This window comes from Monodon monoceros, unplaced genomic scaffold, assembly GCF_005190385.1.
Source record: "Monodon monoceros isolate NGI ecotype Baffin Bay Population unplaced genomic scaffold, NGI_Narwhal_1 Super_Scaffold_14, whole genome shotgun sequence".
Lineage (NCBI taxonomy): Eukaryota > Metazoa > Chordata > Mammalia > Artiodactyla > Monodontidae > Monodon > Monodon monoceros.
In genome coordinates, this window is record NW_021703770.1 from 9132716 (window position 1) to 9159835 (window position 27120).

The following is a 27120-nucleotide window of genomic DNA, read 5'->3' on the forward strand; positions in this document are numbered from 1 at the left end:
CTCTACCCCCGAAAGGGCACTTCCCTTTTCTGCCCTTTCCCTACGCTTCCTGGTACCCTCACTCCCCTCCATTTGACTGTCCAGTCTCTGGAGAGGTTTAGCCATAGAACGAAGACAGAACTGGCAGAATGTTATCCAGCAGTCTCTCCTGCATGCCTTTAACTTTTATTTTAGTTGAGGTATGACTTACGGACTGCATAATGCACATCTTTTTTAAAAAATTTAATTTTATATTGGAGTATAGTTGATTAACAATGATGTGTTGGGAAGAGATATGGGAACATATGTATATGTATAACTGATTCACTTTGTTATAAAGCAGAAACTAATACACCATTGTAAAGCAATTATACCCCAATAAAGATGTTAAAAAAAAAAAAGAAAAAAGAAAAAGAACATTAAAACCTTCAAATGGGAAAAAAAAAACAATGATGTGTTAGTTACAGGTGTACAGCAGAATGATTCAGTCATACCCATAGAATGCACACATCTTAATCATATATCTTGATGAATTTTTAGCATGTTACACTCATCGAGCTGCCACTCAGATCAGGATACATGGTATTCCCGTCACATAAGTTCCCTGATGCCCCTTTGCTGTTAGTACTGCCCCTGGAGATAGCCACTATTCTGACTTATAGAAGTCAGATCATGTCTGTCATAGCATAGGTTCCTGCTTCTATCCTATCCAGATCCATATATACTTGCTCCACAGAAACAAAATAGAGGGCTTCCCTGGTGACACAGTAGTTAAGAATCTGCCTGCCAATGCGGGGACACAGGTTCAAGCCCTGGTCCTGGAAGATCCCACATGCTGCGGAGCAACTAAGCCCTTGCGGCACAGCTACTGAGTTTATGCTCTAGAGCCCGCGAACCACAACTACTGAGCCCGCGCGCCTAGAGCCCATGCTCTGCAACAAGAGAAGCCAAAGCAATGAGAAGCCCGCGCACCGCAACGAAGAGTAGCCCCCACTCGCCGCAACTAGAGAAAGCCTGCGCATAGCAATGAAGATCCAACACAGCCAAAAATAAAATAAAATAAATAAAACAAGCAAAAACAAAATAGAGGTAAAAATCACACTTTAAATAGCGTGGGTGACCCTGTCTTTCCACCAAGCAGGCATGTCTCTTGGAGGGAGCTGAATGGGAGACACAGATCTGCTGTTCCTTCTGTTGGTCTTTGTTCCGATGGCTTTTTAGGGGGTGAGCATCTTGTGCTATCGGGGGTGTTTCTCATATTCATACATTTTAATTATCTTACAACGTGGCCCCAAATCCAAGCCGGCTATTTCTTCTTGTGCTCAACCTAAGAAACCCAATCCAGTGCTGAAGAAAAAACTGGCTGTGTTGCACTTAATGAGAGATGGTTTGTCCGTCTCCATGATGAGGCTTTATTATGGGATTTTCAAGGGGAATTCTGATGCCCTTCCACTTTCATATTACAAGTAGACCTTAGAGGCTAACCCTTGAATAAGAGGCAGTTGTAATGTGGACAGAACTCCAGCATGGGTAAGTGGGTGTATTAGACTTGGTGACCTGGAACACTTCTGGCAGCATGGTGGACTGACTTGTGTGACTCCTTCCTGATAGGAACACAGAGTTGACTGACATACAACAACTATATCTAGGGGAGCTCATCAGAAAGGGAAGTCCACAAGTGTCAAAAATTAAGAGAGAAGTCTAAGCCAAATGGTTATGTGAGCTGAAAGCATGACAGCTTATGGGGCTTCTGCACCCAGATGGAGGCTGTAGAGTCTGGGAGTTAAGGTTTTAAGACCACAGTGGGTCTAGAAATGAGACCTGGGTCCAAGGTGGACTTGAGTGCCCAGGAGCGTTAAACATTACACATCTTCGTGAAAAGGGGCTAGAAAAACTCCACTGTCTGGAGAAACAGAGAGGAAGCTTGTTTTGAGTGGAAAAAAGTCACCAGCAAGAAATGAAAAACCTGGGGCTGTACCATATGTGGTTGTGGAATCTATATTATTATTGTCATGAGATATGAGAACTCCTCAAGCTGAGAAATTAACATAAAAACTGGCTGCCTACTGTGGGAATCCCTAACACAAACACACAATCACTCCACAAGGATGCTTCAACAAGCCAGACCTAACAGGACCCTACAGAAAGAAGTGTAGGATGAGTTCACAATTAAATCATATGGACTACTCAGGAAATGAATGACTTTGAGTTGAAAGTAACAGCACCATCTAAAAGAGACTATAAGATAGTATATATATATAGTTTTTAAAGTATCATGTTTTCATTTTAACTATTATTTTTTAAAATTTATTTATTTTTGGCTACGTTCGGTCTTCATTGCTGAGCGCAGCCTTTCTCTAGTTGTGGCGATGAGGCGCTACCCTTCGTTGTGGTGCACGGGCTTCTCATTTTCGTGGCTTCTCGTTGCAGAGCATGGGCTCTAGGTGCACGGGCTTCAGTAGTTGTGGCATGCAGTCTCAGCAGTTGTGGCTCGCAGGCTCTAGAGTGCAGGCTCAGTAGTTGCGGCACACGGGCTTAGTTGCTCTGTGGCATGTGGGATCTTCCCAGACCAGGGATCAAACCTGTGTCCCCTGCATTGGCAGGCAGATTCTTAACCACTGTGCCACCAGGGAAGTCCCAAGCCAGTATATTTTCCAATGATTAAAGACTAAAGGTGATTCAAAAATGTAATGAAAGATGGAAAAAGAATAGGTTGATTTGAAAAGCTGCCACATGGAAATGAAAAGTAGTCATTGAAATTAAAATCTAACAAAAGGGTTAGCTGACAGACTAGACATAGTGAAAGAGATAATTAGTGAACTGGAAGACGATAATAAAGTTTACATTTGTTAAGTCCTTAATATGTGCCAGACACTGTTCTGTGTCCTTGCATTAACTCATTTAATCTTCAGAACAAAATTATAAGGAAGACATTATCATTATCATCTGTATTTTATAGATGAAGAAACTAAAGTGTAGTAGTTCAAGCCACTTGCCCAAAGTCACAGAGCTGGTAATGATGGAGCTGGGATCTGACCCCCGGTTGCCTAGTGTAGCCTAGAGTCTGTGTTTGCAATTACTACACTGTAGAAAATCATCAAGAATAAGCACTAAGTGATAAAGAGATGGGAATATGGTAGAGAGGCATGGAGGAGAGAAGCAGAGGGTACTACTTAGGTCTCAGCACAGGGACTAGGGGAGAGGCATCATTAGAGGACAGAATAATTAGCTGTCCCTTCAGATCTCCTCCAGTCCTTAGGTTCCAAGAACTTGTGCCCCTATTGAGGGCAGAAATATTCAAAGAAGGGTAGCAGAGCCTCAGTTTCCACTATAGAATGAATTGATGGGCTGATGTTTGACAAAGGTCTCTCTAGGGGAAAGAAAAGAAGCCCTGACTGTAGCATTTACCGATGTCTATGGTATAAATACTTCCACCACGACCAAGTTCAAGCTACCGACATAATGTCAGTGAACATGGCCTTGGGAAGAGATGTGCGTACTTGGCTCTTTTGAGCCAGTCTGAGCCAGCTCAGCAAACCAGGGGGTCTGACGTTCATTCTCTTTTAAGCTCTGATCTCTGGGTTGTGCATCCAAGGGGCAGAATTTTCAGGAAGTAGTAGTATCATGTGTAATATCACAGGGGCAGGAAGAGACAGTGGGACAAGAGTGGAGCTCTGCCCCCACTTTCTTCCCTTGAATTTAAGAAACAAGAAAACATTTTGTGAATGTGTGTGGAGAGACTGGCATCCTTATGACACTGTTGGTGAGAATGAAAGTGAGTCCAAGCTCTTTGAAGGCCATTCAGCACCATCTGCCAACATTTTAAGTGCAAGTACTCTTTGACCCCGCAATTCCACTTCAAGGCTTTTATCTTATAAATCTCATCTTTCCTGTAGTTACACATACGTGTGAAGATGTGTGTAATGTATGTTCATTGCAGCATTGTTTGAAATAGCAAGACCCTGGAAGCAACTGAAATAAATGTATGTCAGGAGAGGATTGATTGAAGGGATTATGGTATATCCTTACAGGAGAATACTGGGCCACTGTTTAAAATAGTAGGTCGTATATACCAAGAAGGAATCATCTCCAGGATGCATTCTTTTTTTTAATATATGTAAATTTATTTATTTTAATTTTGGCTGCATTAGGTCTTCATTGCTGCGCGTGGACTTTCTCTAGTTGTAGCGAGCAGGGGCTACTCTTCCTTGTGGTGCGTGGGCTTCTCATTGTGGTGGCTTCTCTTGTTGTGGAGCATAGCTCTAGGTGCTCAGGCTCAGTAGTTGTGGCGTACGGGCTTAGTTGCTCCGCGGCATGTGGGATCTTCCCGGACCAGGGATTAAACCCGTGTCCCCTGCACTGGCAGACGGATTCTTAACCACAGCACCACCAGGGAAGTCCCCATTCTTTTTTTTTTAAATTGAGATGTTCTTTATAGTTGACATAACACTCTATTAGCTTCAGGTGTACAACATAATGATTCCTTATTTGGATATAATGTGAAATGATCACCACAGTAAGTCTAGTTAATACACATCGCCATACATAGTTACATTTTTTCTTCTTGTGCTGAGGACTTTGCAGATCTACTCTCTTAGCAACTTTCAAATATGGACTGTAGTATTATTAACTATAGTCACCACACTGTGCTTAACATCCCCATGATTTATGTACTTTAGAACTGGAAATTTGTACATTTGACCCCCTTTACCCATATTTCCAACTCCCCAACCCCCAATTCTGGCAACCAGCAATCTGTTCTCTGCATCTATGATTAGGGATTTTTTTGTTTGTTTGTTTTTTAGAGTCCACCTATAAGTGAGATAATACGGTATTTGTCTCTCTCTGACTTATGTCACTTAGCGTAATGCCTTCAGGGTCCATCCATGTTGTGGCAAATGGCAAGATTTCCTTCTTTTTTATTGCTGAGTAATAGTTCATTATATACATATATACAATAGATCACATTTTCTTTATCCATTTATTCCAGGATGCATTCTTTTTTATTATTAATTAATTAATTTATTTTTGGCTGTGTTGGGTCTTTGTTACAGTGTGCAGACTTCTCATTGTCGTGGCTTCTCTTGTGGCAGAGCACGGGTTCTAGGTACGCGGGCTTCAGTAGTTGTGGCACATGGCTTCAGTAGTTGTGGCTCGCGGGCTCTAGAGCACAGCCTCAGTAGTTGTGGCACGTGGGCTTAGTTGTCCCGCAGCATGTGGGATCTTCCTGGCCCAGGGCTCGAACCCGTGTCCCCTGCACTGGCAGGCGGATTCTTAACACCTGTGCCACCAGGGAAGCCCCCCTGTTTAACTTTTGAGGAAAAGCTGAGGCAATGGTGGGTCTGGGGTGGATGGAGGATATCTTACTGTATATCCTTTTTTAAAAAAATTTTTTACGGAATTCCCTGGCGGTCCAGTGGTTAGGACTCTGCGCTTTCACTGCCAAGGGCACAGGTTCGACCCCTGGTCAGGGAACTAAGATCCCACACGCCGCACAGAGCAACAAAAAAAAAAATTTTTTTTTTTTTAAGCATAAGCATATGATATTTTTATTGTTAAAAACAAACTAATTAACAAAAACTTCACTTTGGGAGCTTTCAACCCAAACCCCTCTTATTTTTAGGGGAGACTGGTAGGTCTCCCTGGGGTTGCTGATCCCCAGCATTTATTGAGCACATACCGAGTACCAGGCACTTGCCCGTGTTGTCATACGCTGTGGGTCTCTCCATTGTCTGACTCTTCCTGGACTCTAGTAGTGGCCTGGTCAGTGTGTGATAAACAATAATCCCATTTTCAGGAAGAGGGGAGGTAAAGTCTTTGTGGGAAGTCATGTGGCACGCAAGGAGAAGAAGTGGAATTCAACAGCAATCTTAAAAGTGCTTTGTGAACAGAGGGAACCAAGCTGCTTCTTAGCAATCCCAGTTATCTGCAAGGCATCTCAAGCCTCTCTCCCTCCTGCCATTAATCCCCGGAATCTCTCTTGAGACCACATGAAAGTGTTCTATCAGTGTTAATTTTTCCAGCTCTAAGATTCTTTGCTCTGGAAAGTTGGAGCTGTGTTTCTGGACCAAATGAATCGCTGATGTGTTTAGAAACCACAAAGGCAAGGAGAATTTGTCCTGTGCTGTCCTCCTTTTCTGACTTATTTTATCTTCACAACTCTCCTGTTGAGTTCACATCATCAAAGATCTAAGAGACACTGGCTCTGTTCACTTAAAAAGAGCGACCTTCAGGGCCTTTCTTAGCAAAATAGATGTTCCCAGAGATGCTTTCATTGTTGCCCTTGTTGTTTTCAGCAATCAGCCACATTTCTAGCCCATCATGATACGTTTTATGGAACCAGAGGCTTGCTTTCTCTCTCTCTCTCTCTCTCTCTCTCTCTCTCTCTCTCTCATCATTTGGTAATAAATTCAGTAAATAGGTTATACGTCTTGAGAGGGCTGTTGTGATGTTTTTGTTTTTGTTTTAATTAATTTATTTATTTTATTTATTTTTGGCTGCATTGAGTCTTCACTGCTGAGCACGGGTTTTTTCTCTAGTTGTGGCGAGCGGGGGCTACTCCTCGTTGTGGAGCACGGGCTCTAGAGCGCAGCCTCAGTAGTTGTGGCTCACGGGACTAGTTGCTCCGCGGCATGTGGGATCCTCCCAGACCAGGGCTCGAACCCATGTCCCCTGCATTGGCAGGCAGGTCCTCAACCACTGCGCCACCAGGGAAGCCCCTGTTGTGATGTTTTTGTGATTTGATCAACAGTAATCCAAATGGGCAGAAAAACTGGAGTGAAAACTTAAGTTCATGGAATCAAAATCACAAAACCTGACCTGAATATTATTTAAGAGTGTAACATCATCTGTAACACTGGGATGAAATTCTTGCAAGGGAGGGCTGTTTGACCCTGCTCTCGGCTGTTGCTGTTTTGTGGGCTCATCCAGAGAGCACCCTTTAGTGCTTTAAGTATCATTGGCCATCCTGCAGTGTGGGATGTCATGGTTTTGGTTTACTGTGAGATGACTGTGTATCAACAGTGTTGACTTCCCCTAACAGTAATTCTATCCTCACTGCCTGAATGAAGATACAGAGGACGTTGAAGTGATATTTCTTGCATGAGGCCTGCCCTGACTCCTCCCTGTGTTCCCACTGCGCTGAGCATCGCTTTCTGTAGTATTTAGTTCAAGCAATTATCTTATTGGCTTTATTTTTTTAATGCTCTTTTGTTGTTATTATTATTTACTCATTTATGTATTGGCCGCACCGCGCAGCATGCGGAACTTCCCCGACCAGGGATTGAACCCATGGCGCCTGCAGTGGAAGCGTGGAGTCTTAATCACTGGACCGCCAGGGAAGCTCTATTGGCTTTAAATAATTGTAGTTGTTTGTAGCTCTCTCCACCTCAGACCAGGTGCCAAGAAAGGTGGCCTGGATCCTCTCGCTTCATCTGTTTATAACCAGCATGCAGCTTATGTCACGGCACTTCAAATTTCATGAGTTAGGATTCTTTTGACCTCGTAACAGAACCCCACCTTGAACTGGCTTCCACAGAAAGGGGATTTGCTGGTTTATGTGGCTGCAAAGTACAGGGATGTAACTGAAGGCATGGAGGCTTAGACAGTGTTGCTAAGGCTTACACAGGTTTTCTCCATCTCTCAGTGCTGCCTACTATTTCTTTTTGGATTGTGGCGGCAAGATATCTGTCAGCAGTTCTAGCAGCAGGGAAGAAAAGGCCACTTACCCAACAGTTCAACGAAAGTCTTAATATCTCTGATTGGTCTTCCCTGATTGGTGCCCGTTCCTAACCAATCCCTGTGGCCAGGTGAATGAGATGCTCTGACTGGCCACGTTGGATTAAATGTCCGCCCCTTGAAGAAGCTGGGGTCGGGTCTGCACCTTCCAGAGCCCAAGAACTGAGAATGAGGGAAGGCAGATGTTTCCTGAGAAAATCTGGGAACCATTTGTGAACGGGGGTTAGGCAAAAGCAAGGATGTCCAATATAGTAGGTTTTTAATCAGTGTTTACCCGGTGAATGAATTAACAGATGAATGAGCAAACAAGAGCTGCTGCTGATTCTGTGAGCTGTTTATACGATACCCGGAGTGGGGTTTTAACAGATGGAGCCTTTGCAGAGAGGAGGATAAAAGAGAGCCTTGAAATCAAGTCATGTAAGGATGACATTAAATTAGCTGAGATACTTAACAAGAAATAGGAGACATATGATGGCTGTTTCCGAATGTCTGAAGGGTGTTCATGGGGACGAAACATTTGCTGGGTTCCTACTTTGTGTCATAGGTTCTAGGCTAGATGCTTTAATCACCATCACCTTACTTTTATTTTCATTTTATTTTTACTAGACCACCAATTTATGTTCCTTATAGAAAATCCAAAATGCACAAAAAAAGAGAAAAAATAAAAGTCCTTCCATGATCTAACTACCTAGGGCTAATTGCTATTAATATTTTGGTGTATATTCTCTCAGTCTTTTCTCCCTGTTTTACAGATGCACTTAAAAATTCTTATCTAATCTTGGTAGTTGTGTTTGTCAGAGAGAAACTGGCTTAGAGAGTTTAGGAACTTGCCTGAGGCCCCAGGAGTAGGCACTAGAATTCCAGGACCAGAATTTGGTCCACACCTGTCAGCCCCAGAAGCCCTCTCTCATTCCCTGGTCTTTGATTTACCTGTTGCGTAACCAGCAGTCCGTGTACTAACTAACAGGGTTTTACTACAGTTCTATTCAAGAATCTTGATTTCATCGCTCTTTGCTTATCCACACATTCATCTTTATTCAGGTACTCAGGGAATATTTCATTGGGTGTTTTGTGGGTGCTGGGGGTAGCCCAGTGAATGAAGCAAGGCTGCTGCCCCTCTTGGAGCTGACAGTTGAGCTGAGTTCTGCATTGCTGTAAATGGTTGAATCAACAGCCTCTAGGGATGTGCGGATCTGGGATACTGCCGACTGCAGAAGTCTCACACCTCTTTGAGGAAGCAACCAGCAAAGCCAAAAGGAAGCACCATAGCCAGAAAGCTGGACAACCTGGTTTTATATCTGCCTTCTGCCCAAGACCCCTCTCCTAAAGGGAGTGGGTTTGTGTCGAAGGATGGGAGGCTCAGGGTGTGCGTTACCAGTCCCAAGGCTGGCTCTGCTGAGTGATCTGGGGTGTGGCCCACCATCATGTACGTATGATGACTCTATCTTCTGAACTCTGGATCAGAACCCATAGTATGAAGCAGGGTTAGCTGAATGGAAGGAGGGAAATACACATTTCCTGAATATGGCCTACCCTGAGTGCTTTCACATGGCCCTTCTTGTGCAGGAAGATGCGTATTATTATTCTCATTTTACAGGGGAGGAAGCTGAAGTTCATTTGGAGTTTTGACTTGAGCTCAGGCCTGTCTGATGGCTCCAAATCCTACGAGCTTCCTCTTCAGGCTCCTCTGATAGAGGGACATCTGGGGAGTGGGGCTCTGGGAGGTTCTGAAGCCCCAGGTGCTTTGGTTTCATTCCATTCACTTATTTTAAAAAGTATTTATTGGGCTTCCCTGGTGGCGCAGTGGCTGAGAATCTGCCTGCCAATGCAGGGGACACGGGTTCGAGCCCTGGTCTGGGAGGTTCCCACATGCTGCGGAACAACTAGGCCCGTGCGCCACAACTACTGAGCCTGCGCGTCTGGAGCCTGTGCTCCGCAACAAGAGAGGCTACGATACTGAGAGGCCCGTGCACCGCGATGAAGAGTGGCCCCTGCTCGCTGCAGCTGGAGAAAGCCCTCGCACAGAAATGAAGACCCAACACAGCCAAAATAAATAAAATAATTAATAAACTCCTACCCTCAACATCTTAAAAAAAAAAAAAAGTATTTATTGAGGACCAGGGTCCAGGAACTCTGTCAGGCGCTGGGACGTGGGATGACCAAGACCAGTGAGGGCTCGTGCTCCTAGGGAACTTGAAGTCTGAGTTAAGTCACTGGAACAGCGATGATGCTTCTGCACAATTCTTTGTTCAGTGATTCATTCAACCTTGCAAGAGGGTGTATTAGGCTGCTTTGAGTTGCAAGGGACAGAAAACCCAGTTCAAATTGGATAATTGATAGAAGCAGTTGAATGGTTCACATAACCAAGAAATGGAGAGGTAATGTAGGTTTCAGGCACACTTTGGTCAGGGCTCCAGCTTCCTCTTTTAGTGATTCTCTTGGCTCTGAACTTCTGTCTGTTGGCTCTGTTCTCTGGTGACTCCCTTCATAATAGTGAGAGGGCTGCCAGCAGGGCTTCTGTATGCTCAGCACCAGGAGACACCACGTAGAATACACGTGCTCGAAGAAGTACAGGGGATAGCTGTCCAGTGTGGTGGCCGGGCTGCTGGTACCTCTCAGAACGCATGCTTGCTTGTTTACATCCAGGGAAGAAAGAGCTACCATCTCTCCCCAGAGCCATTGAACAAAATTTCTGAGCTTCCCTCGGATTGGATCTTCTCAGGACGCGCTCTCTCAACCAATCACGGTGGCAGAGGAAATGGGATAACACTGATTGGCTTAGACCATTCCGGACCCACCCCTGGAATTGGAGATGAGGTCTGAATGAATGAGGGGGTGCTGCTTGGTGGGAGAGGAATGGAACAGATGTTAAAGAAGCAATTGCTCTCTCTAAGGGGCAGCGTTTAGGATCTGGGTATCGAAAGATGAGTAAGGCATTGTCCCTTCTCTTAAAAAGCTCCCATTCTAGCGAGCTTCCTGAGAGTTTGGCACTGGTCAGGGGAAAGAGTGTTTACATTGTTGAAGGCTAGGCACATTACATGTTTTCTCAGTTCTTACAACGTTCTTGTCAGGCAGGTATTTCCATTTTACAGGTGAACAAACACGTTCAGAGAGGTTAAGTGGCTTGCTGGTAATTGCACACCTAGGAGAGGAAAGCAAGGTGTTTTGAGCCTGTGGATCCCACATTTCTTCCTCTCCTTTTTGTGATGTAGTGAAAACAGATTAACAGAGACCCTGCAAAGCTTCGTCCAGTGACTCCTCCACAATAAGCAGGGCCTTGGGAGTAGTTATTGCTTTTCATTTCAGGCTTTTATTAGAGGAATCCTGCCTGCTTTTTTTCTTTAACTAAGTCTAAATGGGAGGAAAACCCCTCTCCCTGGTCCAGATAAGCAACAGATAATTGAATGAGCTTCTGAGGAAAGCAGAACCATTGTTAGCTCACAATGCATCAGGAGAGATGGTTGCATTCAGATAATTTTACAAAAATGATTTCTCCTTTTGACTTTGCTGCCTGAGGCTTCCATTTGGTTTAAAAATAATAGAGTAACTATTATGTAATCGTATACAATGCTTCCTCCCCCTGGGCCCCAAGTTAACGCGAGTGTTCACAACACAGAATACATTTTTTGGTAAAGAGTTTATGTAAAGCCAGAGTGATTCCTAAATTAAACGGCCCAAACAAGGGCAAACGAGTTGGATTTTTAGTTTTCTCCAGACGCTGCAGAGCCTTAGCATCCAGCAGAGCAGGAGATGATTTTGCTCGTGTGCTAGTGGCAAAATGTCTGTGTTCATACTGTTGCCTGCACCCAGCGTGCATATCTTGTGCTTTGCTGCCAGGTGAAAGGCCCTTGTTTTGTTCATGGATCTCCTGATCTCACTTCCACCCCAGCAGATGTAATTTCATCCTGAGAGAAAGGAACCAAAAGAGGGAAATCAAAATGATGGTTGGTAAACACTTGACCCATAAGGTTTTCAACTTAGATGCTGTACTTTTTGAGTTTCTGCATCTGCTTTTCACTTCTTTTTAGGTAATTAGTGATGATAATGAATTTACCTATTTATCCACATTTCTCTTCAGTTGGCTACTATGTTTTGGGTCTTGGGGATCGAGAATTAACAAACTCATAGTCTCAGTTACTAATAGTTTTGGTGGCTCTCCTTTGACCAGATGTCCTCCCAATCTGTCTCCACTAGTATAATTTTTTGGCTCTGATTTACTATGGGCCTGGCAAACTTGTGAAAGTAAAGAGGAAACAAGGTCTGGGGGTAAACTCCATAGGCCTCAGTGTCAGGTAAAGACCAGAAAAACATGGTTGCTGGGCTCATCAAGTTGACCCTGGACGGTGCCCACCGTAGTTGTCGTTAGGGTTAATATTTAGGGGCTATTTGTTGCCACTCATAACCTCACTGACCCAAATGATATGAACACCACTGTTATAAAGGTGGCTGGATTTATGGAACCTGGGAGCAGACCAGCTGGTGTGTGTACACAGGGACATATGTGTCTGTATAGATGTGAATCTTGCTGCCTCTATGATGGTGGTTCTCGAACTTGTCTGCACATTAGAATCACCTGGGGAGCTTTCAAAATTCCAAAGCCAGGGCAACAGGCTAGATGCATTAATTCACTGACTCCGGGGCTGGGACACAAGCACTGGTAGTTTCTAAGCTCTCCAGGTGATTCCAATGTGCCGAGGAGTAAAGGAACCACTGGTGTATGAGAATTATAATAATAACATCATTATCATCATTTGAAGATGAGTAGGGATAATGGTTATGACAGGGGTACTAGCCACCATTATCATTTACCAACTGCTGCCTATAAGCTAGGCAGTGTCCTGGGTGTCTAACAAACAGGATCACATCCAGTCCGCACGGCAGCCCTGCAAGACAGCTTTATAGGTGGTTGGATAAAGAAAGGAGGGGGTCATGTCTTTGAAACTGATGTCAGCTACAGAGTTGCTTAATCCAGAGTGTCAGGTAAAGTCTACAAAGATGGAGTTGTTGGGTTCCTTGTGTTGATCCTCGAGTGATCAGTGTGGTCATCATTGGGGTTGAGATTTAGGGCTTGTTACCACAGAGTAACCTGGACCATCCTGACAGATGCAGCCATCCTTTTAATAACCACAGTGGATTCAGGAGTCGATATGCAAAAGCATATTTTGCAAAATTATAAATTGAGGGGGAGTTTATTTTGGCTTGTGGCTTGGAAAGAGAAATGAGTGTAGTAAACCAGGCTATTAATCTTGGGTTGGTTGATTCGTCCATCAAAAATCAATTCAAGGAATCAGGTGAAATAAATTAATAAAACATTACCTTGTATTTCTGTAGCTCTTTTCTCAATGGAGGACATGGTGCTATGCAAACCTCATACCATTGCTAGTCTTTTTGAAACATCCTAGGAGGACCGTCAGGTTAAGTAGGGCTGTGTGTTACTGAAAAAGGTAAAAACAGGAAGTAATTCACGTTGAAATCCTTATCCAACGTCCATAGAGATGCCTGACCGGAGTCTTGGTGGGTAGTTTGGATGGGAAGTATGGGAGTGGTGGGAAGGGTGTGTGTAATAGAGGGAACAGCATGGGCAAAGACACAACAGCAGGAATAGTATTTATAGGAACTCTGTGAGTAGTTCAGTATTACCACCAAGAGCGATACCATTCCTCACTTAAAGGTGATTGGGAAGTCCCATGAAATCTGCATTTCCACTTGTTTCTGTTGGGTCTTTGTTGCTGCACGTGGGCTTTCCTCTGGTTGCGGCAAGTGGGGGCTACTCTTCGTTGCGGTGCGCAGGCTTCTCATGCGGTGGCTTCTCTTGTTGCGGAGCACGGGCTCTAGGTGCGCGGGCCTCTGTAGTTGTGGCACGTGGGCTCAGTAGTCGTGGCTCGCGGGCTCTAGAGCGCAGGCTCAGTAGTTGTGGTGCACGGGCTTTGTTGCTCTGTGGCATGGGGGATCTTCCTGGCCCAGGGCTCGAACCCGTGTCCCCTGCCTTGGCAGGTGGATTCTTAACCACTGCACCACCAGGGAAGCCCCACTTGTTTCTTTATCCGTCCGTACATGTCTCCTAACTTTTTTTTTTTTTTCTACCTTGGAAGAGATTTGTGAGTAATGAAGGGCCAAATAAGGGTAATGTTTTAATTGACCTTGTTTACCCTGGAAGATCACACCAGATACCACACTGAATGTTACACACTGCTTATTAGTAGAGATTTTTTTGCAGGACTCTGTTGACGCCTCAGTGATCCAGACTAACCTTTGGAAACGAACTCAGCAGTTCTCTGACAGTGTAGACGGGAACCCATGTGATCCTCACTCTGGGCCCAGAGTCCAGGCCTGGGGGGCTGTGCTCCTGTGGGCCCCCTCTGGACCTGTCTTGGGCCCCTCCACTTTCTAAAGAGCAAAATGTCAGATAAAGGTCAATTCCAAGGTTCTTTCCATGTCTAAAATTAGGTGATTCATTCAAAAACTCTGATGCAGGCACTCATTAATACAAGTGACCTATTAAATAAAAATGTTAAATAAAATGCTGAAATGGATACCACAGACATTTCTCCAAGTCTGTGGGTTCAGACAAGACCAGAGCTGGGGCATGGCAGCATTCCGCTCTCTTCTTCTGTGCATTGAAACTGAGGAGGGATGCTCTCTCTTTAAACCTGTCTTCTAACATGAAATCAGCACCAGGATTTTAGAGAGGAAGCTAGGTAAACTAGTTAAGCTGCTTCTTAACTTGGACCGTATTGGTTCTCTCTTGGAAAGGTTTCCTCTTTTCATTTTCTTTTCTTTTTTTTTTTTAACCTTATGCAATATCTTTTCTTCTGTAGCCCCCAAATTCGAAACTGTGAGAATCTAAACTCTTTCCAGGCTCTTAGCTCCTGTTTGACTTATCCCCATTGTACTGTCTAAAGCTCTGTATTTCAACTCTTGGGTCACACAGCTAATGACCTTATCATTTTGGCTACTTTGGGGAGGGCTTAAATCTCACCTTCTTAAGCTGCTTATCCAATTCCCTGGTTCCAGGGCTGTGGCCATATTAGGGCTTCAGAGTAGGGTAAAGGCCCTAGGCCTGGGTTAACTCAGCCTGGACGCATGCCATCTCTTTGACAAGCTGCAACGGTTTGAGTGCGTGCCTTGTACCAGGCATGGTGCCCGGCTCTGTGCTAGCACTGGGATACAGCGATGACAAAACAGGATGGCTTCTGCCCTGCTGGAGCTCACAGTGTTCAGGGAAGTACACAAATCACCATACAATTACAATTATGTTATGTGCTGGAAACAAGAAACACGGGTCGGTCCCAAGAACTCTCCCAGCTGGGGATCTGACCTGCTTCGCTCAAAGTTCAAAGGCATGGCCGTGATGAACAGCTCAAGCGAGCAGTTGGAGGCTGGAGGCATTCAGAGTAGCATGTGATCCCAAAGGCAAGACAGGACCAGGTGAAGGGTTCAAGATTAAGTCCACAAACAGCACTAGGGGCCCAGTGATTTGATAAAGTTCAGGACAAGGCTGGACATCTCCTCCCTGCCCCCTTCCCTTGGACTCTCCCAAACCAAAAGGAATGATTCTTTCCCTTTAATTTTCCAGGCCATTTGTCTGTATCAATTTATTTGGCAGTTGTGTGTTGCTTTGTATTGTAATAAGGTAGTGTGCCTTTCATCCCCTGGAAGGGAAGGCTGTTTCCTGTACTCTGTGTGTTCCCCCCAGTGTGTGACCCTGGATGGAATTTTCGGTCAACTGGTTCATGAAAGACCTATGGTTTACCAGTTAACCGTAGTATGTGGGCCTCATTCTTCTTGCATCCACAACAGCAGCTCAAGAGAAGGCTCAGGACTGATGAGAATGGTAACAGGTAACACCCCAAGGGCCCCTTAGTGCTCAAATTCACCAAAGCTTCCGTTGATTGAGGCAGTTAATGGGGAACTTCTATCAACCTGGGAATAGTTTAATAGATATTCGCTTGTAATTAAAAGTTCAAAATAAATTGGCTTTTCTTTTCTGCATCAGATTACCTACTTTTCCTTCTGCCCCTGTGATTCTGTTTCCATTCACAGAGTAACTAACCGCCCAGAGCCTTCTATCCCCTATGGCCCCGGCCCTTCCTCGTGCCCTCCTTCAGGTCCACTCCCATTTCCCGTGGCTACTTCCATTTCTCTTTCACTTTTCTCCTCTCTACATGCTTCTCTGTTCGAATGCTATCTTTTTGAACAAATAAAATGGTTCAAAACATTGAAGGAAAGTAAAATTCTTTTATCCCTGCTCTCATTGTGTTGTCATTGAGTTTTAACTTCTCTGATCCCATTTGCCATTTCCCCATAAGGGTAGATATTTTATATGAATGACATTCTGTTTTATGTATATACTTTTGTACTTTGCTCTTTTAACTTAATATTCACAAATTTTCAATCAGCAAATGTTAATTGAGCTCCTACTATGTGCCAGGCATCACTCTAGTGGCTGGGGATAGACAGATTGGTGAACCAACCAGACCTACATCCCTGTTCTCCTGGTGCTTCTGCTTATTTCATGTTCACAATAAACATAATAGAACTTCTGTTAGGAGGTGATCACTGTTACAGAAAAAAAAAAAAAACAGGGTTAAAGGAGGTTGAGATTATTAATTCATAAAATATTTTATCATGTTGCTATCATCTTTCTATGTACCTAGGGGTTGCTTATTATCCTTGATGCTGATGGATTATAATTTATTTAGAACCTTAGGAATATAAACTTTAAATCTGGAGAGGGCTTATGAGTCATTGAGAGCAGACCCTTCATTTTCGAAGTGAGGAAACAGATCCAGAGAAAAGAAATGATTTGCTCAAAATTATATGACCCCTAAGTGGCAAAGCAGGAGCTTTTAAATTTTAATTAAATTGGTTTTCATTAATTCTAAAGACAGTTCTTTCAAACCCAACTGTGCTGTTTCCCTATCGTGGGAAATTTCATTTGTTTCTGGTTTTTATTATACGTAATGCTAATATGGGCGGCTTTATGCAAATACTGTCTTAATGAAAGTAGCAAGTTAATTAATAATAACAATAATAACAAATAATAGAAGAGACTACTATTTATTGAGCACTTACCTTTGCCAGGCAGTACGCTAAGTGCTTTACATGAAATAACTTAATTCTGAAAGTGAATACCATTACTTTCCTATTTTAAAAAAATAATTAATTCATTTATTTTTGGCTGCGTTGGGTCTTCGTTTCTGCGCGCGGGCTTTCTCTAGTGGCGAGCTGTGGCAACTCTTCGTTGCAGTGCGTGGGCTTCTCATTGCAGTGGCTTCTCTTGTTGCGGAGCACGGGCTCTAGGTGCGCGGGCTTCAGTAGTTGTGGCACGCGGGCTCAGTAGTTGTGGCTCGTGGGCTCTAGAGCGCAGCCTCAGTAGTTGTGGAGCACGGGCTTAGCTGCTCCGCGGCAGGTGGGATCTTCCCCGGCCAGGGATGGAACCCGTGTCCCCTGCATTGGCAGGAGGATTCTTAAACACTGCGCCACCAGGGAAGTCCCTACTTTCCTATTTTTTTTTTTACACATGAGAGAATTAAGGGATTCAGACTCTGAGTCCAGGGTCTGAGCTCTCAGCCACTGTGATATACAGCCTTCCGAGTCTGAATACTAAAACCGCAAATTTCAAAACCCAAGATAGTCTGTAATGTACATTTTTTTAAACCATTTAAGAGTTTGCCAAGACCACGGACCTATTAGATTTAGCTGTATGTAATTGCTGTTTTTAGAGTAAAAAGTGGTTGAATATTAGCGATTTCATGTTCCATCTATTATTTTAGTTTACCCTGACAATAGCAGTGAGTTAGGTGGTTATTGTGCCTATATTTTAAATTTTTTATTTATTTATTTATGTTTGGCTGCGTTGGGTCTTCGTTGCTGCGCGCGGGCTTTCTCTAGTTGTGGCGAGCTGTGGCTACTCTTCGTTGCAGTGCGCGGGCTTCTCATTGCAGTGGCTTCTGTTGTTGCGGAGCGCGGGCTCTAGGCGCGCGGGCTTCAGTAGTTGTGGCGCACGGGCTTATTTGCTCCGCGTGTGCCTATTTTATAGATGACTAGTCTAGTGTTTTAGAAGGAGCTTTGACATTAAGTGGTATAATTAATGTTTGTAGAAAGAAAGAAGGGGTGGGAAGCAAGGAAGGTTGAGTGACTCATGAATATAAACGGCTCTAGGACCTGGGGTCTAATCCTGGCTCCATCTCTTAGTAGCTTTGTGACCTCTAGCAAAATACTTAAAAACTTTTTGTACCTTACCTGAATTTTGTTACCTGGAAACTGGGAGCGATAAAATCTTTCTCATGTTGTCATTATAAGGATTGAATTATAAAATGAGTGGAAATCATTTTGTTCAAAACCAGCCAAAATGAAACCATTGATCAGAGGTGTTGGCGGTAATAGTTCGTTCTGTCATCATTATATTTCAAACCAAATTCCCTTCTCTTTTCTCTAACCATGGTACTTCTGGAAAACACACACAAAATCTTTTTTTTTTTAATTGAAGTATAGTTGATTTACAATGTTGTGTTAGTTTCAGGTGTACAGCACAGTGATTCAGTTATATGTGTGTATTGTTTTTTAGATTCTTTTCCATTGTAGGTTATTACAAGATAGTGAATATACTTCCTTGTGCTATAAGTAGGTCCTTGTTGTTTATACATTTTATCTATAGTAGTGTTTATCTGTTAATCCCAAGCTCCTAATTTATCCCCCTACACCCCCTTCCCTTTTTGTAACTGTAAGTTCAGACAAAATCTTTATTTTTATTTATTTATTTTTTAATATTTATTTTTATTTATTTATTTTGGCTATCCTGGTCTTAATTGCGGCACGCAGGATCTTCGTTGCGACATGCAGGATCTTTGTTTTTTTTTTTTTTTTTTAGTTGCGGCATGCGGAGTCTTAGTTGTGTCATGCGGACTCTTAGTTGAGGCATGCATGCGGGATCTAGTTCCCCGGCCAGGGATCGAACCTGGGCCCCCTGCATTGGGAGTGTGGAGTCTTACCCACTGGACCACCAGGGAAGTCCCACAAAATCTTTTTTAAATGGCATCGATAAATTAGTGACCGATGACACAATTAGGAATTCTATTTCTTTACAGATAGTTTCCCTCTGCCTCCGATGGGGTGCCATGTAAGGTGGTGGAATAGCAGATTAACCTCTATTTGGGTTTCTGGGTCGCAGGGTGGTGAGGCCCAGGAATGGAAAGGCCCACCCAGCCCTTCCTCTCCCTTCCCTCCCTCCGGCACCATCTCTGATTTTATATCATCTCAGCCCCACCTTCAGTGACCCCCTCCTGTGCCTGTGCATCTTGACAAGGTGGCCCACCTGCAGTGGGGGTGGGCAGGTGGTCCAGGCAGCGGGCGCCCTGGCACACTGACGGGTCCTGCTGGAGTGGGGTCTGCTGTGCCAGGTGGGCAGAGGGAGGCCTTTTCTCGTGGAGGGTGTGACTGTCAGAGCTGAAAATGCCAAGTGGCTCCCGAACCACACAAGGGGCTGAGAGAGCTGTTTGTGGAAAAGGGCAGCACATCCTTGCGTGCCCTCTTAGACTTTTCTGCAGCCATCTCTGCTTTAAAAGGGGCAGTGGGCTTTGGCCTGTGGACTGCTTGCAACAGCAGCAAACTCCGTGGACCAGCCCATCCCTCTTGGGAAAAACTTGGCCTCTAAACAGGGCTCGGGAAGGAGAAGTGAAGACGTACAGAAAGTCTTTCTTTTCCTCTTTTTACGTTAAAGTCTTGGCAAGAAAACATGTTCTTTATTTCTGTCGCCTGTATCGGCAGCAGATTCCCGAATTGAACTCCTAGGCATCATCCTGGCTTTGTCATACTTCAGCTTTTCCGGCTGCAGACAATTTTGCTTCTCTAGTTGACGGGGACTCTAATAACTCCAGGTGGTGAATGGGCGGCGGGGAGTACAGTTCTGTAGAAATACAGCTCTAAAGCAATACAAACACAGAGGGAAAAAATGGGAAGCTTGTCGAGAAGGAAGTGCTGTATTACAACATGTTACCTTTATTGACATTGAAGAAACCTCCCCTGTAGCCTAACAGTAGACTTGTTAAATACTTTGTGGTGTAGCTGCATGGTCCAGTGCATACGTATTATAGATCCTCTAACAGCAAGGTGCTGAAGTACCTTTGTTAAGGAAAGGCGACTAAGATAAATCTTGAGATGAACACAGCAGGTGATAATTCAGAATATGAACCATTTTTATAAAAATATATGCATTATCTTTATATGGGTATAGACACAGAAAAAAACATTTGGAAGTGTATCCACATGGTATGGGAGGCTGGATCATGGCTGTTTATATTTTCTTCCTTTTGCTCATCTGTATTTTCCAATTTTTTTCTGCAATCAACATGTACTATTCATATAATCAGAGTGAAAGAAAGGTAGAGGGGGCCAGGAACCTCTCTTTTTACCCAAACTTTTACCCAAAAAAATCATTCCATGTATTTATTGAGGGTCTCTTAGGAGCTGGGTGGGCACAGTGACAGGTATCGGAGTGGGCAGGGTAGCCCTGGCCTCTATCTTCACTGAGCCGACATTGTGTTGAGAGTCTTTTCTTACTTAAAGTGTTTTTTTTTTTTTTTTTTGCGGTACGCGGGCCTCTCACTGTTGTGGCCTCTCCCGTTGCGGAGCACAGGCTCCGGACGCGCAGGCTCAGCGGCCATGGCTCACGGGCCCAGCTGCTCCGTGACATGTGGGATCTTCCCGGACCGGGGCACGAACCCGTGTCCCCCGCATCGGCAGGCGGACTCTTAACCACTGCGCCACCAGGGAAGCCCACTTAAAATGTTTTTTAAGCTCAAAAATAAAAACAATAATTATAGGTTGTGATAAGTGCTATCAAGGAAGAAGAAGCCAGTGACGTATGAGGGGATGATGGAAGGGAAGACTTTATGATGGATGATGGGTGGTGGACTTTAGGAAAGATGATGGGACCACTTTGAGGAAGCGACCCTTGAACCTGGAGGCTGAGAGACAGCCACGTGAAGATGCTGGAAAGCGTTTTGGAGGCGCAGGCAAGGACCAGCAGATGCAAGGCAGTGAGGGTCTGCTGCTTTCCTGCAGGTCACTCAGAGGGCTGGTGAAACTTGAACTGGAGCTGCCCACTTGTGAGAAATGTGTTACACTTGGAAATGTGAGGAGCCTCACAGATACACCCTGTAACTGGGGGAGTCCGGTCATGTGGACAACTTTATGGCCCCGGAGAGACTGGTGACTGCTTTGCTAAATAACCGAAACGTATTGGGTTTGAGCTGTTGGCTTTGTTCTTTGGTTCTTTTCGAAGGGCAGCTCTGATGCCATCTCTCATGCTGAACAGGCTTCGACTGCTGCTCAGGGATTCGCAGGCCTCCTTCCTCGTGCTCTTCTGCGTTCATTAAATGCACCCACTGTGTGGATGCGCATCTGTAAGGCCTGACCCTGGAGTCTTAGTTCTCAGCCTTGGCTGTGTTGGAAATATTTGGGAAGGCACCTCTTTGTTCAGGGATTCAGTATTCATTCACTCCTTGAAGAGGAGGAGACCAGCAGTCGAGAGAAGTTCCTGAATGTTAGATTAAGGACAAAGACTGGACACAGAGGCAGCAGAAGCTATAATCTAGGCGCTTAAACATACTGAATGGTGTATGTGAGTTAACGATGGCAGCAGCTGTTCACAGAGTCCTAAGAGCGATTGGGCCGTGCCAATCAAGAACCATAACGATGTTCAGATCCTTCGACCCAGTGATTACAATCCACGGAACTCATGCTGAAGTCATCATTTTTTTAAATGGGGAGAAACCAAGAAAACAGTGAGGTCTATAATAGCAGTCATAGTCAGTAATGACATAGTGCTTTGGGGTTTTGAACATATTTTCCTATATAGTATTTATGAGAGCATCACAACATTCCTGTGGATAGGTTTTTATTCCTGTTTCACAGATGGGAAATGGAAGGTTAGAGAGATGAAGTGAGTGCCCTGCTTCACTCTGGCAGATTCAGGCTCTGAACTCCAGCATGTGCACTGTCACCTGGTGGGTGTGCTCAGAAACTAAGGAAAATGTTGGAGTCAAGGAGGCACAGGGAAGGATCCAAGACTGAAAATAATTATTGAACTTAATGTATGCTTCGTTCTGTCCCAAATACTGTACAAATTTTACCTAAACTAATCCTTACAACAAACTTGTGGGGAAACTGGGGCTCTGAGAGGTTCACTTGTGAAGGGTTTTGAATAGACTTCAAAACCCTGGCGGGGCTAAATCCACAGCTAAATAAAGCTGCTTTCAGCTCTGCTTTATTGCCCTCTGCTTCACAAGAATGCATTGCTCCAAGAGGGAATAAATGAATGAAGGAATGAATGGATTAGATGGGTTAGGACTTGAGAACCAGCTTCCATAGGGAAGTAGACATCAGGATTCCCACGGTTGATAGGTTCTTTTCAACAGCTTCGCAATTTCTGCTTGCAGTACAGTTGCCCAGCCTCTCCCACGAGAGTTGCAGCTTTGCTGGCCCTTGAGGCTATGCTTCTCCAATACCCTTCACCTAAAGGCTCTCTTTCTACGCTCAACTCATCCTTTGCAAAATGCCTGGAGCCAAATGAGTCTAGGGTGAACCAGGCGTGCAGGGTGTGGACCTTTAGCAAGTGAAGGAAACAGCTATTTCAACATGATGAAATATTCTGCAGCCATTAAAATGATAAATGTGACTGGAGAAATAGGAAAAAGTATTTGGGAAATCGTTGCAGACATCTGAAGATACCAGCTGAAGCAATGTGCGTTTACAGGGATAAAGGTTGAGAGAGAACAGGAATGAAAACTGTGTAAAGGTTTTGGGATTGGATGGTGTCACCATTCAATCAGTCTACTAAGCTAGGAACCTCAGGGTCATGCTCCACAGCCCCTGCTTTTTTCCCCTAGATTCAGCTAGTCACAAACTCTCATAGATTCTACATCAGTAAATATCTTAATTCTGGTGCCCATTCTTCCTCTCCATTGCTAGTTTCCTAGAACGAGCTCTTATTATCGCTCGCCTGCACTTCACAACAGCTTCACTGGTCTTCTGGTCTCCATTCTCTCTCCCACTGTAGTCCATATTGGACACTGTGGTCAGAGTGATCTTGATATAAAACACATGTGATTATGTCTCTCCTTTGCTTAGAAGCTTCTATTTACCAGTGGTTGCCTTCAGGACGTAAGTTCATACTCCTTAGCTTGGCATATGAGGAGGTCCTTTACAGTCTTACCACCCCAGCATGTGTGAACTCCCCTTCCTCTGCCTCTGTGCCCATGCGCCTTTGCCTTTTCTTCATGGCCCTTGCCTCATCTCTTCAAGACCAAGCTCATCTTTTTTTTTTTTTTTTTTTTGCGGTACGCGGGCCTCTCACTGCTGTGGCCTCTCCCGTTGCGGAGCACAGGCTCCAGATGCGCAGGCTCAGCGGCCATGGCTCACAGGCCCAGCCGCTTCGTGGCATGTGGGATTTTCCTGGGCCAGGGCACGAACCCGTGTCCCCTGCACTGGCAGGCGGAGTCTCAACCACTGCACCACCAGGGAAGCCCCAAGCTCATCTTCTCTGAAGCCTTCACAGCCATGCCAGGGAGGGTTAGTTCCTCCACCCTCCTAAATTACAACGAATCATGCCATGTCGTAATTGTGAGCTTATAGCCCTTCCTTTTACGAAAGTTTGAGCCCCTCCAGGGCAGGGACCACATGGCTTACTGTCCTCCACCCTAAACTCTCAGCATGGTGCCTGGGACATAGTAGAGGGGCAAAAACATGTGTTGACTGAATGACTCAATGACTGATTTTGTAAAGTAAAAGAGGAAATGCGAGTCGAGGGCTGATAGCATAGTGCTTGACACATACTAAGGACTCAAAAAAATGCTAGCAAGCCACCATGATTAAATTATCATTGGAGCTTAGTGCTTTTATGTAAACATCTTTTTTTTGCATCCTTCCGCTTGTTTTTTCAACCTAAAACTTTGACCTCAGCTGAAATGTGATTCCATTCATGCAGAATTATGAGGAGAGGATCGTGGAAGAATAAATTCAGCACTTAGGGTCTTGTTTTCTGTTCCTTCTTTCAGGACATCCCCCATGGGGTAGTGCTAGAGCTTCCTCATGAGTTCTTACACAGATCAGGAACAGGTCTAAGGCTGATAAGGACAAAGGTGCCTCTGAAAGGGGCACTGCATCTTCCTCACGGGACTCATTCTATTTTATGGTTATCACTCATCAAATGGACTGTTTTCTTTGCTGGACGGTAAGCTCCCCCAGGCCAGCATCATGTCTATGTTGCTTTCCAGAAATAAAATTAGAACCAATGGATGACAGTTGTTGGGCATCAAATTTCTGATCAGTGTAAAAGAAGAGGCTCCTCACAATTAGAGGAGGCTGACCATTGTGATAATGAGCTCCCCATAAATGGAGATACCCCCCCCAAAATGGAGATACCCGAGCTAAACTGGATGTTCAGGTGTTGAGGATATTACAGAAGAGATTTCTGCTCTCAGTGGGAGATTGGGTTACAGGTGTGTGATTACTCAGAGCTCATATCTAAGGGACTGAGCAGGTGTAAGAACTAGATAGAGTTCAAATAGAGGATGGTGGGTTGATATGGACCAGGGTTATTTAAGAGTGGGTGTCGGTGTGTCAAACAAATGGACCAGAGTTCTTGGATTGTGAAGACTGTTCTCTCAGCATTAGTGTTTGCAAAACCTCAGCTCCCTGTGTTTAATTGAAATTGATGAAGATTATAATGGATACAGTGTAGGACCCCTAAATCATCCATAAGTATGATAATTAGGGTAAAAGTATGAGGCCTTGGACTCTTGCCCTTAGAGTGTGCCTTGAAAAAGTCACCTACTCTCTCCATGACTCTCTTAACACATTTCTTTGTAATATGGCCAATATCACTTGGTCTCCGTGTAACTCAAGAGGAGGAGGAAGACGGAAGGCTAAATAAGGTTAAGGGCTGCCCTTCTATACTTGGGGCAAAGGAGTGATTTCTTGGCTACATGTGCTGTGGCCCAGATAGTTACTGGGATCTTACCCATTTGACTAGAACAAGGGTTCATAATCAGGGTTTCACAGATAGGCTTCCTGGATCCAAAAATCTCCTGAAATTGTGCAAATTTGTGTGCATATATGCATTTTCCAGGAGAGAAAAGCGCATACTTTTATGGGGTTTTCAGTAGGGCTCTTGACCCCAAAATGTTTAGAACCATTTACCTCCATAGTAACGACCTGCTCCGCAGTCACATTGAAAATATCCCTGGGAGAGGTAACGTTGTGACCGTTTACACGTTAGTGTTAATGAAAAAATCTGAGAGTTTCATAACAGGATTAGGATGAGCTAGCTAGATGGGATGTTCTGGTTTTGTGGGTAAAGAGGGAGCATTTATGCTCAGAGTGAAAAGGGAATTAGGGAAAAATGAAGAAGCTGCGCCCTCTGTCACATTCAACTTCTCTGTCCATCAGATATCTTTGCCCAGAGCAGACCCCAGAACAAAGTCTCGTTTGTCTGAAAGTGCTATGAGTAGCACCGTACAAGTCTCACGTGGCGCCTGATTTCTGTTCTCAGACTGATTACTTAACACCTCCCAAGGGCGTCTCCAGGATACCTTCGCAGGCGATACCTTCGCACTCCCAGTACCTCTCGGCTCTGGGGAGCCTGCTAAGCGCATCTGCCGCGTCTGGGAGTGTGAGGCTCAGTACCTGGCAGAGAAGGAAAGGCGTGCCCACCAGCCCAGCCATTCCACGCATGGGGGGGATGATGGTATGTGACGACTTTGATGGGTTCAGCACAGAGCCCCGACCCGCGAGTCTCGAGTTCCAGTTTCTGCCATTTCTGAGTTCGCTGACCTGAGGCAGGTCGCCGTCACCTCTGAACCTCAGTTTTCCATCTGTAAAACGAGACGTCTGCAAAACCCCGACCCACCCAGATGCCATCTCCGCGCGAAAGTGCTGCCCCTTTAAGGAGGGCGGGGGGAGCGGAGAAGGTGGCCGCGCCCCCTTCGTCTCCTAGCTGAGCCCTCCAGACCACCTGTCTTCGGCCTCGCCCCGCCCCCTTGGGGAGGGGCGGGGAAGGAAGGCTGAGGATTTACCTTACGGGGCGGGCGCGCGGCGCATGCGCACGGCCGGACAGGTCCGCGGCGCACTCACTTCCTGGCATTCCCCCCTCCCCCTCCTCGCCGTTACCCTGTACATCCGGGTCACTTGCCCTCCCAGCTCCGAACCGCCGCTGCCGCTGCCGCCGCCGCCTGGCTCGTCGCGGCTCCGCCACAGGGGCAGGTGCGGAGGGGCTCCCGGTCCGGCTGCCGACGCTGCCCCGCTCCGGGCCCGGGGCTCCCCCTAGCGCCGCTGAGGAGCCGCCGTCGGGGCTTGAGGAGGGCGGAGGAGCGGGGCTGAGAGAGCCTGGAGGTTCGCGCGTAGGGTGAGTGATTTATTTTTACCATTTCCCCCTCTTCCCTCACAGTTCTCTCTTTCCTGCTCCGCGCGCGACCCCATTTTGGCTGAGAGGCGGGTGCGGTGGGACCGGCGCCGGTGCGGGGCTTTCTCATCCCTTGGCGCGGGGGCCCGCCCCGGCGCTGCGGCTGCCATCTCCGCGGGCGCCCCCGGCCCCTTCCTCCGCGACCCGGGCCTCCGCGGCACTCATTCATTCGGATCTTCCTTTCTTCCGCCGCTTCCTTCCACTCGCATCTCCGCGCGCGTGCTCGCCGTCCCCTCCCGCCCCCGAACCCTGCCGCCGCCCGTGACCTTTGGCTCCCCGGGTTCTTCTCACCACCCCACCCTCCCGCCCCGCGTCGAGTTCGCCCCCTACCCGCAGCTCCCACCGCCCTTTACTCCTAGCGGCCGCCTTCTCTCCTTCCCTCTCTCCCGGTGCTGGTCCCTAGTCCACACCCCCTTGTCCCTCGGACTCCGCCATGCCTCGCCCGGACACCCGGCCCTCCCGGTAACCCGCCTGGAAGTTGGTGACCCCATCCCTTCCACCTGTGCGGCCAGACCGTCCACCTTAGGTGCTGCGTTGACCTCTCACTTCGCAGCATTTAAAGTCCAGATTCTCAGTCCTAGGGTGTGGTCTTAGTGTGTTTCCAGAACACACATTTCTACTCTAATTACCCAAATCCATGACTGTCAAACTGTAGTAGAAGTGGCAGTTGGTGTGTGTGTGTGTGTGTGTGTGTGTGTGTGTGTGTGTGTGTTCCGCATGGCTATTCTGGGTCGTACCAAATATCTCCTTTCGCTCTCCCCCCCACCCCCCACCCCCGGAGGACTATGTATCTATGATGGATTAATTTGCTCTGAATGTAAAATTTGGCGGAAGATTGTTACTTTTTCGATTCCTCCACGTTCCTTCCCGCGCAGTCCCGTGACTGATTTGCAACTTTACCTGTTAATACTGTTTGTTGGTGAGACTTTTTCTCGGCTCAT

The 27120-nt window shown here is 45.7% G+C and overlaps 1 protein-coding gene across 7 annotated transcripts in view; it reads left to right on the forward strand.

Moving 5' to 3' along the window:
• The window catches only part of FAM49B (family with sequence similarity 49 member B), a 155175-nt gene that overhangs the window by 41272 nt on the left and 86783 nt on the right, over positions 1–27120 (forward strand). The window contains exon 1 of one of the 7 annotated variants that reach the window (XM_029222838.1): positions 20397–26122. The exons of 5 other annotated variants lie outside the window; for them this stretch is intronic. The gene's annotated coding sequence lies outside the window, so the exon portion shown is untranslated. Of the gene's footprint in view, positions 1–20396; positions 26123–27120 lie in introns of those variants that run through there. One more of the 7 variants, XM_029222843.1, reaches the window with a different exon arrangement.